This window comes from Euprymna scolopes, chromosome 24 (genome assembly GCF_053919585.1).
Source record: "Euprymna scolopes isolate OS-2025 chromosome 24, ASM5391958v1, whole genome shotgun sequence".
Taxonomy (NCBI): Eukaryota; Metazoa; Mollusca; class Cephalopoda; order Sepiida; family Sepiolidae; genus Euprymna; species Euprymna scolopes.
The window spans coordinates 57,666,978-57,684,858 of NC_136505.1; the positions used below are offsets into that span (position 1 = coordinate 57,666,978).

Sequence of the window (17,881 nt, forward strand, 5' to 3'; positions counted from 1 at the left end):
TTTCCTAAGAAGATCATCGTGCTATACTCTGCGAAAAGCCTTAGATATATTTAGGGCTACTGCCCTATTTTCCCCTGCTTTATCCATTGCATAATAAATACGTTCAGAGATTACAGTTAGGATATTTCCAGTAGAACGGGCTTGCATGAATCTATATTGTTAGTTGGACAGAAGTTTCGCAACTGTAGAGCTTGATTAATTATGGACTCAAATATTTTGTCGAAAAGAAGGAGGGGGCTAACGGGGCGATAATTTAATGGATCACTTCATTCGCCAAAATTCTTGTAAACTGGTACCACAGAAGCAGTTTTCCAGCAGTCCGGAAAGCAAGATTCATTAAGGCATTTGTTGAAAAGTTTGGAGAGAACTGGAGCAGCATTTTTTTAATAGTACAGCCAGGATGAAACCAGGTCCGCATGCTTTTGAGGTGTCTAGTATTTTATATCATGCACTTGAGAAGGGGTGATTTACAAGTCATCTAGTGTGGTTTCTGTTCGCAAAGGAAAATCAGAGAAGGGGTGTTTGCTGGGTCCAATGTAGAGTTTGAGGCAAACCGACTGGAAAGCATGTTAGCTTTCTCGGTTGCCGTGCAAGCAACCGGTGACTGGGAGATCCAATTTATTAAAAAGGAGGATAGAAGGTGACAATAGCATATTCTTTACATTGTTTTGACTCTTGCGTACATATCCGACATCCAACACAGTTAATCAACCGAGAAACACATCACTCTATATAAAAGCATAGAAGATATCAACATATACACACTTGAGAGTCAAAACAGTGAAAAGAATACGCTGTTGTCCTAGCCCTAGTGATAACATACTACGAACATTAAATCAGCATATGTATATACTAATCCAATGTTCGTAGTATGTTATGACCTATCCTCTTTTTAAACAAATAGGATGTCCCGATCGAAGTTTATAATCTGGAAACCGTGGCACATACGTGCGTTAAAGTTACTACGGTATTAATATACAAATAATAGGATTAAGTCAGCATTTTATTTTTTTGTCATATATAAATTGTTATTACCATTTCTGATGATCTAAAGAAAGAAACATCTTCCATTAACTTTTTATTAACGAGTCGACGATTTCTTTCCAAATTCATTTCAGGCGGCTAGGTCAGTCTTGCTATTTGTTTTTTCACTTTTCAACGCTAGAAATTATTTCGTCCGGGAGATGGAAAAAGGCACATGTTTTACTTGCTAACTTTTCGCGACGGGATAAAAGTATATATATATATATATATATATATATATATATATATATATATATATATATATATATATATATATATATATATATCCTCGAATAGCTCTTGGCCTTGTTGAATGGTAACCCTAAATGTACTATGCATATGTACAGTGCTATTTGATTCCCCATTACGTCAAGACGAAGAGCTACTTGAGGATAAGAGTTAATGAGACAGGGCTGATTGCTATCGAAAAAATGAGGGATACTATGGGCGTACTAACATTGATCAATGGTATGGGCTGCGTTTGATTGCTGATGGGAAGATCCATGAGAAGAATTTGTTGACATTAGATTTGAAGATGACCATGTTGTAATCAACAGGTGAGCAGTCCTGTGGTAATGTGCTTAACAGACGGAAAACTCTTGCAAATAATCTATTATTTTCCTCCGACACCAAAGTCAATAGAGTCTCGACTATTATTGAAATTACTTTTTCCCTTTTTGACAGCGGTATGTTGCTGGATCTGTGCAGTTCTAGGGGGTCAATGCTTTGCCTTCTCGTTTTAAGGGGACAGTTTATTGCCAATCACCTGAAGCGCTCCTACCAGAGAATGTCGACACGGCTGCCTATACATTTTTTAATTATTTTTTAATTATTTTATTTTATTTATTTATTTATTTATTTATTTATTGCAAGCCGGAGTACTCCTCTAGGGTGCTGGCTCTTCATTCCAATTTTCCGACCCTTGTGTCACATCTTCCCGTCGTTGGAGAGAAATAAATAGCTTGCAAAGAAGCTGTGCCTGCACGTTAACTGCACAACATTTTTTTTAATCCGTTCTGTTTACATAGAGCCGACTGAAGATTTTATTGGTACAAATAGTTTCGAAAACACTAAGATGAAAATAAAATCAGAAAAAAAGAAAATCGCAACGGACTATACACAATTCTGTATTGTCTGATAAGTGTCAACCTATAGCAGAATTTTGTTGTTGGGATGTTTGAATTGTAACAATGCACAGGTGCACGTATGGCCGAGCCATGTGCGAAGTGACGTCACGGCAAAGAAAAAAAAAGATTATGAAAAGAGGAACTTTGTTAGAGAACGATGATCATGATCACGATCACTTTCAGGAAGGCAGAGACAGACGTATAGGTCGAGAAGGACAGTTTTGAACAAGAGACAAAACCTTATTTGAGAAAAGACCCGGAAATAAACGTCCTTGTTTGAAAGGGAAAAAGTGAGACAGGTTTTTTATTGTCGTTGTTTCTTGCGACGAAGTCTTCATGTTGGGTACCTGCATGTTAGAACGTGTGTAAATGTGTAACGTTACAGCATTTAATAATTGGAGGTGCCTTGACAGGGTACAAAACCGGCTTCGAAATCTAGTTGACGATGTCCTTTTCTCCTCCCTTCTACATTTTCTTCCAGAAGAGATGTCGCGAGTCTATCTCTGCTCCATGGTTATTTTCAGTCTATAGGCCAGTTGGAAAATTATGTATGAAACTAGTACGGGTGGAATGTCCTATCCCTATAACAAATAATATCAGTAAAAACTTGTAAAATAAAATTGATTAATTGTAAGTTTTGCAGTATTCACAAGAAAGATTCTAAAAAAATCTATTTTTTTCTACTCTCCGTAAAACCGGTGAATTTTCAAAAAAAAAAAAAAAAAAAAAAAAGATGGGAAAAATGGAACCGAATGTTATTTCTACATATTTTTACGTAAACAATGAAAACAACGTGATTTTAAAAATTCTCTCAAAAATCAAATAATTGATCAATTTCCTTAATTTGTTTTACAAACTTATTTTTAAAAAGGCTGAACTATATATAAACTGAAATAAAATAATATACAAAAAGAAAATTCTAATATTTTGCCCGCCCCACCCCAACACAATCTTTTCAAACTTGGGGAGGTGGAGGGGGGAACGTGTTAGTTTTTTTTTGGGGGGGGGGGGTTACATATAAAAATATACTCGAATGACAAAATAAAATATATTTAATTTTGGATCACAAACGTTGCCGAGTTGGAAAATATATTAAAATTATTTAAGTTTTACGAATTTTTTAAAAATTATTATTTACATTTGACAGATTTTACCAGTGTAATCTCAAAAGATTTCCGAAATTATTTTTTATTTTTTCAATGATTAAATTTTTCAAGATTTGTGAAAAAATGTCCAAAGATTCGCTCTTAAAACTTATGAATAAACAGACAATCTTACCGTTAATAATTAAAAAAAAAAAAATCAATCGATGCAGTTTTTGAATAGCAAATAATTAAAAATATATTTAGAAATCGAACATGAATATTTTTTCTAAGGAAAGCCGATGACATAATAATCTGTTGGCACTTCGCTTATATAAAAAAAATCGTAGCGTTATTCATTTCTTTTATCAGAACAAAAATATAATTTCTAAACCAAGTAACTGAAACAATTATCATTTAAGAATTAATTAAATTTCTTTGTTTTACAATTTTACAATGTTGGGTACCTGCATGTTAGAACGTGTGTAAATGTGTAACGTTACAGAATTTAATAATTGGAGGTGCCTTGACAGGGTACAAAACCGGCTTCGAAACCTAGTTGACGATGTCCTTTTGATATGAAATTAAAAAAAATTTAGTTTATGTTCATACAAAAAAAATTCTATGGAAAATAAGTTTCCGATAAAGTTAATTTAAGGATTTAGTTGAGATTTAAAAAAAAAAAAGTTTCCGATAAAGTTAATTTAATGATTTAGTTAAGATTTAAAATAAATAAATAAATAAATAAATAAGTTTCCGATAAAGTTAATTTAAGAATTTAGTTAAGATTTAAAAAAAAAAAGGCTTAGTTTTAAGAATTATAAATTGATATTTCATAGAATAAAGGGGAATTTAATAAATAATTTAAATATGACTTTTTTCGGCCTACAAATTACAATATTTAAAATTAATAATACAGGAAGTTCTGTCAGTTAAAGGGTTCCATATCAAACCGGAAGCTAATTATTTTAGGTGTTGTCTGCTTAAAGTATGAAAATTTTCTGGATATGCATATCTATGTCTTTTTCATAATATTTCAAGCCAGAGGTAAGACTTTTACCGTTATATTTCATTCCAACAATGATTGAACAAAATCTTTAAAAATATATAATGTATATTTGTACTAAGTTTGTTTGGTTCCCCCCCCCCTATATTTTTAATGTTTTATAAGATCTGTCTTTCGTATATCTAAGATGCCATTGTTATGTGCTCAATTCTTTTTTTTTTTTTTTTTTTGCTATTTTGCGAGGTTCAAATCAAATTCTGTCAGTTTCACCCAGTGTAAAATAAATAATGTTTATATGCGATTGAAACTCTGATCATTCTTCTTCGATATAGAGTAAAAATTATGATGGATTAATTTCATTCTACTAGTTTTTAATTGTATTTTTTGCTATGGGTGTCGACAATTAGTGTCATACCTACTGTAGAACATTTACAACAAATACTCGTCTCGCTACAACCACTGTCAACATTTTTCCTTACACTATCTGTGCCTAAAACTAAATGATGATTCCATGAGCACAGTTTGTTTCTAAAAACTTCCCGCCTGTGGAACACCATGCCGTGAAGCTGCTTCCCAGTTGATTATAACATGAAGTTAGACTTTAAAGCTGATAAGATTCGTGCTAGAATTGTCCGCAAGGACCCATGGCGCAATATTTGGGGAAAATCAGTTGTAAAAGTGAGATTCTTCTGAAGGTTGAAGGGACAATCTTCAGTGTGGGCGACCGAAAATACGACTGTGAATTACTGAAGACTGTCGTGATTTGCCAGCCTCTCGGCCCGCTGCCACAAAACTCTATCCAGTCATAGCTGACGAGAGCATGCCATATAAAGGGTTCAGTTCGAAATTACGTGCAGATTCCAGAGTTCGACAAAATACACTTCAAGAATGTTGGAGGTTACATCGACTGAAACGTAGTGAAAATGGCACTCAATATGAGAACAGTAGTCCGAAAACTCAGAATAATACAAATGTTAAGCAGTAGATAAATAAATTATAAAAAGTTTTTTTCTTTGAAACCTATCTTGTTAATGGGGTGTCTTTGCTAGATTAACTTAAAGTAGTCATAAATGAAAGGAGAGAAGGAGTAATTGAGTAAAGCTTAGAAGAGTTAATAATCGAGACTTTGTAACAAAAACTATGGTCAATTTGTACATTCTCGTCCAAAATGGCGGACGACTGTGTCGTTAATTAGTCGTCTGCTATTTTAAAGCGGTGCTTTAACAAGTTTGTACCTTAAGTTTACTGATAGTAACTTACTATTAGAATACTTTTTTCCGGTTTTATTGTGAAAATAAAATATGTGCTTTTATAAACAGTATGTTTTCTCAATTTTTTTTCAGACAAAGTTTGTTTTGTTTTCAAGATAAACAGTATTTGTCTGAAAAAAGTACTGTTTATTAAAACACAGATTTTATTATCACAATGAAATTGGAACAAATACGTTATTATTTCATCACGGTTAAATAAGTGCACATGTATTAAATTAGAACTCTCCAGGTTTTTTTGTTTGTTTGTTTGTTTTTTTTTTGTTTTTTTTGTAAAACTCAATTTTCTCTAATTGTATTGTAAAACTGTTTTCATTAATAATTACTTTTCAACATCGTTTTTCATAATTTTTGGATATTTTCATAATGCGATATAACAATTCAATAGATACCATTGGATAGATAGATTAATGCGATATGACAGTTCAGTAGATACCATTGGTCTTATTTGAAATTCAATATTTCAATTTTCGAATTTCGCTACAATAACGAAGAAAATCCATAAAAAGAAACATTTTTCTAATTGTTTCTTATAAATTACGGTACAAATTTTTCGAAGCACCGGTTTTAAATAGCAGACGATTAATTAACGTCACAGTCATTATACAATTTTGAATGAGAAATTACAAAATTATCAAAACTAAAAACAACAAATAATTTATAGCAAGCGTAGTAGAATTAAATTCTCTACCTATTTGTATATTTTGAATGCATGGAAACTGTAAGATTTTTTTATTTAGAATTTTATTTTGATAAAGACTATATGATCAACACATGAAAAAAAATAGCGACCGAAATATTCGCTTAACTTCCAATCTTGTGTAATTTTGTGAGGGTTTTTTGTCGGGAGTAGCGTTTGCCACTAGTATTTAGCGTTATTGATAGGTATATATATATATATATATATATATATATATATATATATATATATATATATATATATATATTACTATATTTTTAATTTTATTCTCTGTTCTCCTCAAAATTAAATCATCTTCACCGTCATTCTGGTTTTCGTGTGTCAAAAAGACAACTTTCTTCAAAATAAAATTATGAAATAAAAAATAAAAAAAAATACAGTTTCTAAACGTTAAAAGTATACAGGTCGGTTAGGAAATTTAATTTCACTGCGTTTGCTCTAAATTAGTTGTTGTTCTTACTTTTTGTTTACAATTTCTTAACGGTTTAATATTCTGGACTTTTACTGGTTCGTTTATAACCTTTGCCGTTCCACGTTTTTGAATGAACACGTTCTTTCGTCCATTTATAAACCAAACCACTGAATGGAAATCAACAAAATGGGGCTGTTTACGTCCGATTAGCGTGGTAAATAGAGCTTTCCAATTTATTTATCTCCCTCTCATGACGGGAAGACGCCACACAAGAGTTGGAGAGTGGGATTAAAGAGCCAGCGCACTCGGGGAGGAACACTCTGGCGAGCAAAAAATGCCTGGGCAGCCTCGTCGGCATTTCCTGGTAAAGGCGCCTCAGGCGATTGGCAATGAATTAACTCCTTCTTCAAGAGAGAAAGTAAAGCATGGGAGGATGGACCTCCTAGAAATGCACAGGACTAACAACAAACTCCGGTCGACAGAGAAAAGGCCATTTCAGAAATGTCCTAGACGCTGTTCACTTTGTTGCTGAGAAAGAAAAACGTCTTTTAGAATCTACGGGGGATTCTTTCTTTTTTTTTTTTTTATTTGGATTAGGTTTTTTTTCTTTTTTCTTTTTTCTTTTAGTCAATAATAAGAATTATAGATGGTGGAGGGGCGTCTCATCGTACACATCTGTCAAAAACAGATATTAAACACAAAAGCGAATCAGAGGTGTCCCAAATTTCAGACAGGTGAAAAAAGTTGCACTTACCGAGTTAAGAAAGAACTACCACCAATCCCGAGCGTATCATCCTTATGCTCTGTCGACGGTGCATTCAGCAGCTGAAAAAAAGAAAACGAAAATAAAAAGCTGGAGTAAAAAAAAAAGTAAAGAAAGAAAACAGCGGAGAAACTTTACTTATCAGTAATATTTACTCATAGAGAGATAGAGAGGGGAGAAGCGGAAATCTGGAAGTGGGGAAAGAAGCTCCTGCTGCTGCTACTGCTTTTTTTAGCTCTCGCTCTCTCTCTCTCTCCCTCTCTCTCTCTCTCTCTCTCTCTTTATGTCGTTTTTTTTTTTGTTTTTTTTTTTGCAGACTTTTGTACTACTAAATATACTAGCATTATTGTTACTACTACTACCACCACCACCACCACCATTACTACCGCAAGAACATTGGTGGAATCAGTCAGTGCTAAATGTGAAGAAAACAAAAACGATCCGGGATTTATTTTCGTTAGGTTGTTTGAGTTGGCTCACGCTGCGACCAACAGATAAAATGATAACATTTACTACAAAATAATTTACCCCTTTTTTTTTCATTTTTAAATGATTCTCTTTTTGTTAATTGTTGGGTCACCGCTTATAATGTCCAAGAGCTACTTGTGGATCAGGGTTTATACGACGGAAATAATTGCCAACCGAATGATGAGGTACTATGGTCAGCACGTCCATAATATTCTTCATCTGTTTTATGAATATTATTATGACATGTGCTCTTCCAAATTGTCGTATCTATTCCCTGCTTCCTTTGTTCCAGCTCGTTTGACTCGATGGTCTAGTATCGATGCTTCGATGCTTCCGTTCAGTCTCAAGAGAAATGGTAGCCGCACGAGTAATTGTGAGGCGAGAGTTGTGTAATCCTAACCTCACCTCTTCTGAATCGGCACTGCTTAAGTCCAGTAGCAAGAAGTACTAGACAACTGAAAACAATGCCGAGATAAGCAGAGAGCACATACAGCACCTAAAATTCCTAAATGGTCATCCATTTTTGTACTAATAAAGCTCAACGTTATTTAATTTCGGTGATCTTACGGGAGCCGGTGTGTCAATGTGATTAAATTGACACATCGGTCTATCTTGACATCCGTTGGTCTAAACTTTTGGCGGGTGCAACAAAACCCACAAGAGCCATTAGCACTGGGGTCGACTTCGTCAGGAATAATTCATCATGGCTACCATCCGACCCCATGAATTCTTTTCTCTTTCAACAGGACTTCCTGGTCTTTCTGCCTCCGTCTATACCCATGGACCTCTATTACTAACACTCGTTTCCGTTTCTTTTTTACTTAACGAAGGTAATCAATAAAGTTGTTTTTTTTACTTCCTTTCCACCTCAACACGCACCTTTAAAATAACAACTTTTAAAGGTTTTCTGGTGTGCTGAAAACGAATATCGCAGTTAAATTTAGCGCAGAACGTAATTTTATGGATAATAAGACCTTTATTCTCCAATGTAATCTATTATGTTTTAATGGAGGTCATCTTTTTCCCCAACTAAAACGTACTAATGTTGTGTAGTCGACTCATATATGTGTGTGTGTGTGTGTGTGTATGTGTGTGTGCGTGTGCGTGTGTGTGTGTGTGTGTCTTATCTAACGAACTGTCCTCACGTCCTTAATGTCTATTTTGTGTGTGTCTTATCTAACGGCCCGTTATTCATCTAGCGTTCGTGAATGCGTGTGTGTATTTTACATATAATTCACAGTACATTTATAACGACATACCTGTTGCTGCGTGGCCTTCTGTCTTTTGGCCGCTGCCTGGAGGATTCGCCAACGTATTGGGTGAGCTGGTTTCTGCTATAACAAAGCACGCATGCAAGACAGACACAAGACGATGTATGTTTTTATATATTGGTTTATTTCACTTCCAGACATCTCGTCTTCCGCAACATGGAGTGTAATCGATGATCTCGGACTTGTGGCATTTTTCCGCATCCATTTGCAGACCGTCGTTCCCTTATGGGGAGACCTGTTTAAACCATTTTGCATCCTCTGCTTCTAAGATCCAACTCTAACTAACTTACTCAAAACCGGAACCCTTGATACGTAAGATCTGGCTCCCGCTTAACCTACTTCCGGTGCAGCTTACCGGTCAACTAGTTTGATTGCTTGTCAACCTGCCCCCTTGGTCTTTGCACCTGTATGCTTACTTAATCCCGTTGCTTTCTCATTTGTCAAATCTCGGTTGTTTAATTATCCCTAGCCAGATAGATAGACAGATAGACAGATAAATAGACAATAAATGCTTCCTACCCGGCGTTGCCCGGTTATTACTTAACACTAATGCGCATGCATGCTACGAAACACCCCCTCCTCCTCGTGTTAAGAATGACGAACACCACTGACATTCATTAAGTAATACATTAGAAAAATGATCTTAATATCCCGAAAACTACTTGTCTGTGCCAAATTTGAATGTGATATTCGTTTTTCAGCAAACCGGAAACCCCATAAAAGTCGTTATTTTAAAAGAAACTGTTAAGGTGGAAAGAAAGTAAAAATTTACTTTTAATGATGAGACCTTGTCTTTCTATTCTACACATCTCATTCATTTCATTTATTTTTATTTCTAGTTGGCGGGCGCCATGATACACTAGACGATTGGAACGCTGTCTGTCTACGCTGCCGCCACACACGTTACAAATAAATGACGCCAACAATTAGGTAGATGCATTTTTGGGTAACTCAACCGCGGAAAGAGCGTCAACGCCTGATTCCCCTTAGTTTTTGAACCATAAGAATAAAACAGCCAAAACAAGGGACAACTTACGGATTATTTCTTTTAGTTTTAATGCTTACTTACACGGAAACCCGACGTTGCCCGGCATTGAATGATAATTACCGAATGTTTTATACTCCCATATTTTTATTGTCATCGAAATCAATAAAATCTCCCATTTTTCTATCAAATCGATTGACTGCCTGCTATACTTCGGAACCCATCGCAGTGCAACGGGAGGAAGCTTCACATGCCTCCCCGTAGTGACTTAGTTTACAATACATTGTAGTATACATTACACTGTAGAGAACCTACTGTTGATTTTATTAAATTATTTTTTACATATGTTGGCTTGAATTAAAGTTTAAAATTCAGAAGTCAAGTATCATGGTAGAACTGTGCCTTAAACAGAAACATTTATTTCGAACGCGCTCCTGTCATATCAAAGAACAAACTGTCGATTTTATATGCCTGGCATTACTGGTTGTGCGGTGATAATGGCTTGAATTTAAGTTTAAAATGAAAATGCCAAGTATCATTGTGCAATTATGCTTTAAACAGAAACATTCATTTTGAACGTGACTCTGTCATATAAAATAACCTACTGTTGATTTTATATGTTAAGCCTTTCTGCTTGTGTGATAATAAAACTTCTCAACTTCGCTTGCTATGTTAAGTTGTATAAGGCGTTAACTTTGGTCATAATCGCCTTTTCCTTTTTTCATTGGATTATTTCAGTTATCGATTATCGATACTTATCTAAGACATTCCGATACAAAACCTATCTAAGAACACTGCCAGGTACATAAGGAAGGAGTTCTTTTATATAATAGTGGATATAGAGATTAGCAAGGGACGCTATACACAGGACCATTGGGCCATCATTCATCCGTGCCGCCGCTGTATCTACTACACCATGTTTATATATTGACCGTGAGATTCTTTTAGTTCAATAAAGAGAAAGACCTTGATTTGATAAAACATTTTGGTTCATCCAGCTCTATCAGTTTGAACCATTTATTGCTACATCTAACAGAACAAAAAAGAGTGAAAATCAACAAAAAAAAAAAAACAAAAAAAACAAACAAAAAAAACAAATAGGCAACAAGTATATGTTACCAAAGGCAAAATAAGTTACTCTTCTTTCAACCAGGATAATTTCTTTTTGTGTTTTAACTTATTTGAAAACTTTTTTTTTTTTTTTTTTTTTTGCCAAACTAACCGCCGATTCGGAAACAGCACCTTCGATCGAATGTCTTTATCGATGTCAGAAGTTATTTAAATCTTTGTTAATTTTTTATTTTCTTTCCACCTTGACAATCATTTTTAAAATTATATATGAGTTTTCAGGTATGCTGAAAACGAATGACATATTCAAATTTAGGGCAGACAAATAGTTTTCGGATATAAGGACTTTTTTCAATGTATTACTAATAAATGTCAATGACGTTTGCCATTTTTAATATGGGGGTGATTGTAACACGCATGCGCATTAATATTTTTTAGTTGAGGGGAAAAACTGTTCCTTAGTATAAAAAAAAAAAAAAAACGTAATGGATTATATTTAATAATAAAGGTCTTAATATCCAGAAAACTAATTATCTACACTAAATTTAAATGATAATATTCGTTTTTAGCATACCCAAAAAACTATAAAAGTCGTCATTTTAAAGGTGAATACTAGGATGGAAAGAACTTTTTTTTAAATACCAACCCTTATTTTTTACAATTCCATATTCATGATTGAAAGTACGTAAAAATTATTTTAGAAAAAATGTCGAACAAAGTTTTGAAGTCGAATAATTGTGTGTATTTGGTGTGTACCGTTTACTTTGAAGGAAAAACAATTGTCGTTTTATTTTTTTTTTCTTTATAAAATTGGATAAAAATATTAGATAAAGGCTGACTAATATATTTTTTACATTAAAAATAATTGTTTATTTATTTGTTGTGTTAGAGAATGGGTCGAGAGAGAGAGAGAGAGAGAGAGAGAGAGAGAGAGAGAGAGAGAGAGAGAGAGAGAGAGAGAGAGAGAGAGAGGTGTAAATTATATTGTAGACACGTTAACCGGAAGTCAGGATCAGCTGATCGGGTGCGTGTGAGTCACGTGATCAGGTTAGCTGAATCGTGGAGATTTGGTCTGGACTTAGAAGGCGACGGACGGCTTCACAGTCGTCTCCTCCCCTTCACTGGGGGGTGACACTGACGTGTACCACGCAAGCCAGAGATTCACTTTCTATCCTTCTGCGAGACATCTGGAAAGTGAAATAAAAACTATAAAACCAATTCATCGTTTGGAGTGAAATGAATCTTCATCCTAAATACAGGTACCAGTCTCCCCTCCAAGACGAGATGAATTCAGATGGATCAACATCCACGACGCAGAAGGTATGTCTAAAATACATGTACCACACACGCACACAACGGCATATCATTTAATAGACTGGACCACTAGACGATCACACAACGTTAACCCTGATTAGACGATCACATACGACGCCCTTTATGATACAACACAACAATTGTAAACAATCAAACTAGTTTAATTTGTGCAGAAAGGAAACAACACAACAGTTGTAAACAATCAAACTATTTTAAATTTGTGCAGAAAGGTAAAAAAGAAATTTCTACACAAACCCCATTTAATACAGAATACTTTTGGATAACGCGTTTGCCTTCAATTTCAATATTTTATGCCGTCTCGCACTAAACAATTTTTTTTGTTTTATTTTTTCTGCTATAACGTTCCAGTTATTTTATAGCCGACATCGATCATCATAAACCCGATTATTTTTTAATAAAAAAAAAAATAAATGAAAAGTATTTCATAGATGCTATTAATGTCTTATCAATGCCATGAAATTTCAGAAAAGTTTTTAAACTTGGCATATGCAGGTACATCAGCTAGTAATATTTCAAACACAAGCGTGACCGATAGAAGAAACCTTTTATAACAATATTTAGACTCATCTCAACTTAAATAGATCTATTTAATTTGTGTGTTTGATGATGAAAATGCTATATCGGACAGATGCGAGACATAACGAATCGATCTATGGATGGACGATGTCATTTCATATGAAGGGTATATATATCTAACACATGCATATTGAAAACGATTTTTGAAATAGACTTAACCGAATTCACCTGCAGTGAATTTGTGAACTGCTCCCAAATTCATGTGCCAATGTAGCAACGGAAATCACTAAATCGATCAGATCGAAATAATATGTTTCGATCGGCTTCTTTTTTTTTTCTGGTTGCACTTTTACAGTGAAATTATATTCACTATTGTACTAGATGTGTGTTAATCAATGCTTGTTTCTGTAAGCCTTTCGGCTAAAGTAAATTTTAATAACACAAAATATATGCTAAATTTTAATTTTGTTTTGGGATTGAGTTATGTTGACAAAATTCAGTTTTAATTGTTTTAATTTGCCGCAATTAATAACAAGTTGCCAATAGCTTTTTTTTAGCTATCTACGTATTGCTTGCTCTCTCTCTCTCGCTCTCTCTCTCTCTCTCTCTCTCTCTCTCTCTCTCGTATTCTAATGTATGTGGGGGCATTTAGAAAAAGAATGACTGTCATCTAGTGTTGGGTCGATTAATCAGAATCGGGGGTCCGAAAAATCAGAAATTTTGGATGGAGAGAATGTCGTAATCAGTATCTGAATTGAAAAATACATTTTTAGTCTAATTTATGATTGCAAAAACGATTCTTTTAATATTTTTACAACTTAATTTTCCATTGCTCTTACTAATGATAAGTATTGTTTTGAAAATATAAGCAAAACTAAAATATTGAGATCATAAGAATATCAAAATATGGTGTAAATATATTTTACAGGCGTAAAAAAAATCTGTAAAAAATACAGTTGATTTACAAGGTTACGAAAAATTAAATTAAATATTTTTGTTAATAAAAATACTGTCAGACACCACTGATAATTAAATTATGAGTAAAATATTTAAAGATGTTTTTAAAAGAATCTTATAATTTATTTTATGCTGTTTGGGTTTGTCAGGGTTTTTTTATATTTATTATCCGTGGGTTTTTTTTATATATTTATTATACGTGCTTTTTTATATTTATTATACGTGTTTTTTTATATTTATTATACGTGTTTTTTTTATTTATTATACGTGGTGTTTTTTTAATATTTATTATACGTGCTTTTTTTTAATATTTATTATACGTGTTTTTTTTTATATTTATTATACGTGGGGTTTTTTTATATTTATTATACGTGTTTTTTTTTAATTTGTTGTACGTGGGTTTTTTTATATTTATTATACGTGTTTTTTTTAATTTATTATACGTGTTTTTTTATATTTATTATACGTGGGTTTTTGTTCATTGGACTTTTTTCCGCTGCCCAAACACTTCGTTTTTGTGATGGATCTGAATTTCACATACTCCAATGCTTCATTTACTTTGTCTGCCTGAATTTTCAAAGATTTTCTGTCTAGTTCCTTAAACATGATTTCATCACATCTCTCTCCTTCCACCATAATCTGTTTCAGTCTTCAATAATCCATATCACGTACTCATTTTCTTTCAGGACTTCACCATCAGTTTCTTCATCATAACTTACCTCGTTCCTTGTTTCCTTTGCATTTACAGCCGCTTCAATCACATCTCCTCCTTCATTCTCTATCCTTTCCTTATTAATATGCACAGTTTCTTCGTTTTCTGTATCATCCACCATTTTTTTTTTACATAGAAGTCCCCACTTATCAAGGCACGAAAGCCACTCGAGCATAAGGGTTACAAAGTGTACAATGGGACAATACCATAGTAATCGTTAATAGTGTACGTTTGGTAAATTGGATTACTTAAGGGAGACGGCTCATCAAGAACTTGTTTACGTTGGATTTGAAGATGACCATATTGTAATCAGCTGGAAATCAGGCAAACGAGGGAGAGTTCCACAGGTATGCAGTTCTAAAAAAGAAGCTTTATTCATGGAATCTACTTTTAGGTTTAGGCACAGATAAAGAGTGGGGGAAATTATTACATCTGTGTTTACCTGTCTTTTTATGGCCTCCAATTCCAGTTCTGATAACCATCCAGTTTTCTTGCATTGTTCTTGCCTGATCACACACGTTCTGTTAATTCAAACATTCATCGTTCTCTCCATTCTCTAAACATACGTTGTCTGTACTCCTTGAGAGTTTTTTTTTTTATTTTTATCATAAGGATTGTTTCTGAAGAAGCACTTCATGATTACCTTGTTAATCTCCTTACTTCACTGCATTCTAGCACTTGCAGGATGGAGACTAGGTTCTCGCTGCTGTGCCAGGATGCACCTGCCGTGCGTGGGTCCTTCACTTTGAGTGCCAGTCCTATCAACGCCGTTATTCTCAATACTGTGATTTGATATTTCATCCATAATAAGTTTTGTGAATTTTTTTTTTTTTTACAAGGTGGTCACCACTTATCAAGGCCCGGAAGCCACTCAGGGATGAGGGTTATTGTAAGTACAGTACGTTAATGTGGAGATTTAATAAAGTGTCTACTTAACGGGGCGGTTCATCAGGAATTTGTTTACGTTGGACTTGAAGACATCCAGGTTGTAGTAAGGTGGGAAGCAGGCAGACGGAACAGAGTTCCACAGGCGTGCAGTTCTAAGAAAGAAGCTTTGTTCATGGAATCCACGTTTTGATTTAGGCATAGATAAAGAGTGGGGAAAGATTTTGACAGTGGATTCAGCTAGACGGGTGTTTTTCGTAAAAGATTGACGAGGGGGGACCAGAGATTGGAGTTCAGACGAGCACCTGCCATGGAAATAACGATAAAACAAAGATAGGCTTGCAACGTCTCTTCTGTGGGAGAGAGGTTGCAGGGAAGAGAAAAGGGTATCCCCCACTAAGCCACTAAGTCTATTTTGTACTCTGTCAAGGCTGTTTTAGCAGCTCCTGCCCAGATATGGCAGCAGTATTTCATCCTTGGATGTACTTGGCTTTTATATAGATAGAAAATTGCATCAGTAGTGAGATATCTTCTGGAGCGGTAGAAGGATCCCACCATCTTTCCAGCGACCTTGGCAACAGACTTGATGTATGTGTTCCATTTCAGATCAGGAATGAAGGTCAAGCCCAGAAGCGTTTCAAAATATGGGACTTCTCCTAGACGAGAGCCATCCATTTCAATTGATGCCAGATGGGGATCAGAGCGTTGATGATGTAAAGATAGGAGTTTGGTTTTAGATGCATTAAAGGTAACCAGCCACGTCTTCCCCCACTGAACCACTCGTTCGAGATCAGAGGAGAGAGAATCAGAGAGAACTTTGTCATTTACAGCCTTTGATGTGTTGCCATAGATGGCCGTGTCATCAGCATAGATGTCAACGAATGATTTAAGTATGTGTTTAGGGAGATCATTGATGTACATCAGGAAGGGAGTTGGGCCCAGGATGGACCCTTGAGGGACTCCAGCATTAATACTGCAGGCCTCTGATTTTTGTCCATCAACCACTACTCTTATGAGCCTATCAGAGAGAAATGATTTAATGATAGAGAGAATATTTCCAGTTATACCGTAGCTGGAAATCTTGTGAAGTAGGCCTTTATGCCATACCTTATCGAAGGCCTTTGATATGTCATGAGCAATTGCCCTAGAAAGGAAGCCTTTGTCAAGAGATTCACTAATCCTATGAGATATAACCGTTAGCACATCTGCGGTAGATCTTGCAGAACGGAAACCATATTGCGTGTCACTAGGAAGGTTATTTCTGCTGAGGTGGTTGACTATTTCTCTATTTAATATGGACTCCAGCAACTTACTCATGACACACAGGAGACTTATTGGTCTGTACTGAGAGGGAAATGACTTATAACCTGAGTTCTTAAATACGGGGCATACTGACGAGGTTTTCCAGGGTGTTGGAAAGCACTTTTCCTTAAGGCAACGCTTAAACAGTTTTGTAAGTATGGGAGCAAGTTCTGGTTGAAGCTTTTTTAACACTATAATTGGGATGCCATCAGGGCCAGTTGCTTTACTGGAATCAAGGTTCTTGATTAGCTTAGCGACCTCATGCACAGATATTTGTATGTTACCTAGCGTGTTCTGTGTTATAGGAGGAAATATGGGGAGTTGATGGCCTTCGTCGCATAAGATAAAATTAGCTGCAAAGTTCTTGGCAAATAGTTTGGCCTTGTCTGATGCTGACGAGATGACCTCTAGTCCGTTGATAATGGTTGGGATAGAACGCACACTTCTGTTCAGGATCCTCTTTGTTATTTGCCAAAACTGGTGAGAACCAAGCCGCTGATCAGCTACTTTGGATTTAATAAACTGGGAATATAGCTCTCTTGCATTTTTTATTACTCTTTTACAGTAGTTGCTGGCGTTCCTGAAAGCAGCTTTAATCTCAGTGTGTCTATTGCGTTGGTAGCTATGGAAAAGGTGATTTCTGTGCGCGATAGCAGCAGCACATTCTAGGGAGAACCATGGCTGGCTGGTAGGATTTTGTTGGAATTTATTATGACAGTATTAATCGGTCTATGCCTACAATTATCCATTCGGTCAGGTCTGATACTATAGAGGATACATCCTTTTTAAACATGGAATACAGAGGTAGATAAGATATAAATGTACGGAAGCTATCCCAGTCAGCCATGGAGTATCGGTATACAGTACGGTGGAGGGGTACGTCTGGGGACTTATTACATTTCATTTTTATCTTAACTGATACGACGGAGTGGTTGGAGGATCCTAGAGGAGAGAGAACGGAACATGAACATAGCTCAGGGGAAGTTGAGAGAAAAAGGTCG

The 17,881-nt window shown here is 35.1% G+C and overlaps 1 protein-coding gene across 1 annotated transcript in view; it reads right to left on the bottom strand.

The window, feature by feature from the left end:
- Positions 1–7,510, bottom strand: part of LOC145246720 (neurexin-4-like) — a 302,693-nt gene extending 295,183 nt beyond the window's left edge. The window contains exon 1 of the mRNA XM_080108463.1: positions 7,373–7,510. The gene's annotated coding sequence lies outside the window, so the exon portion shown is untranslated. The remainder of the gene's footprint in view (positions 1–7,372) is intronic.
- Positions 7,511–17,881: the final 10,371 nt, after the last annotated feature.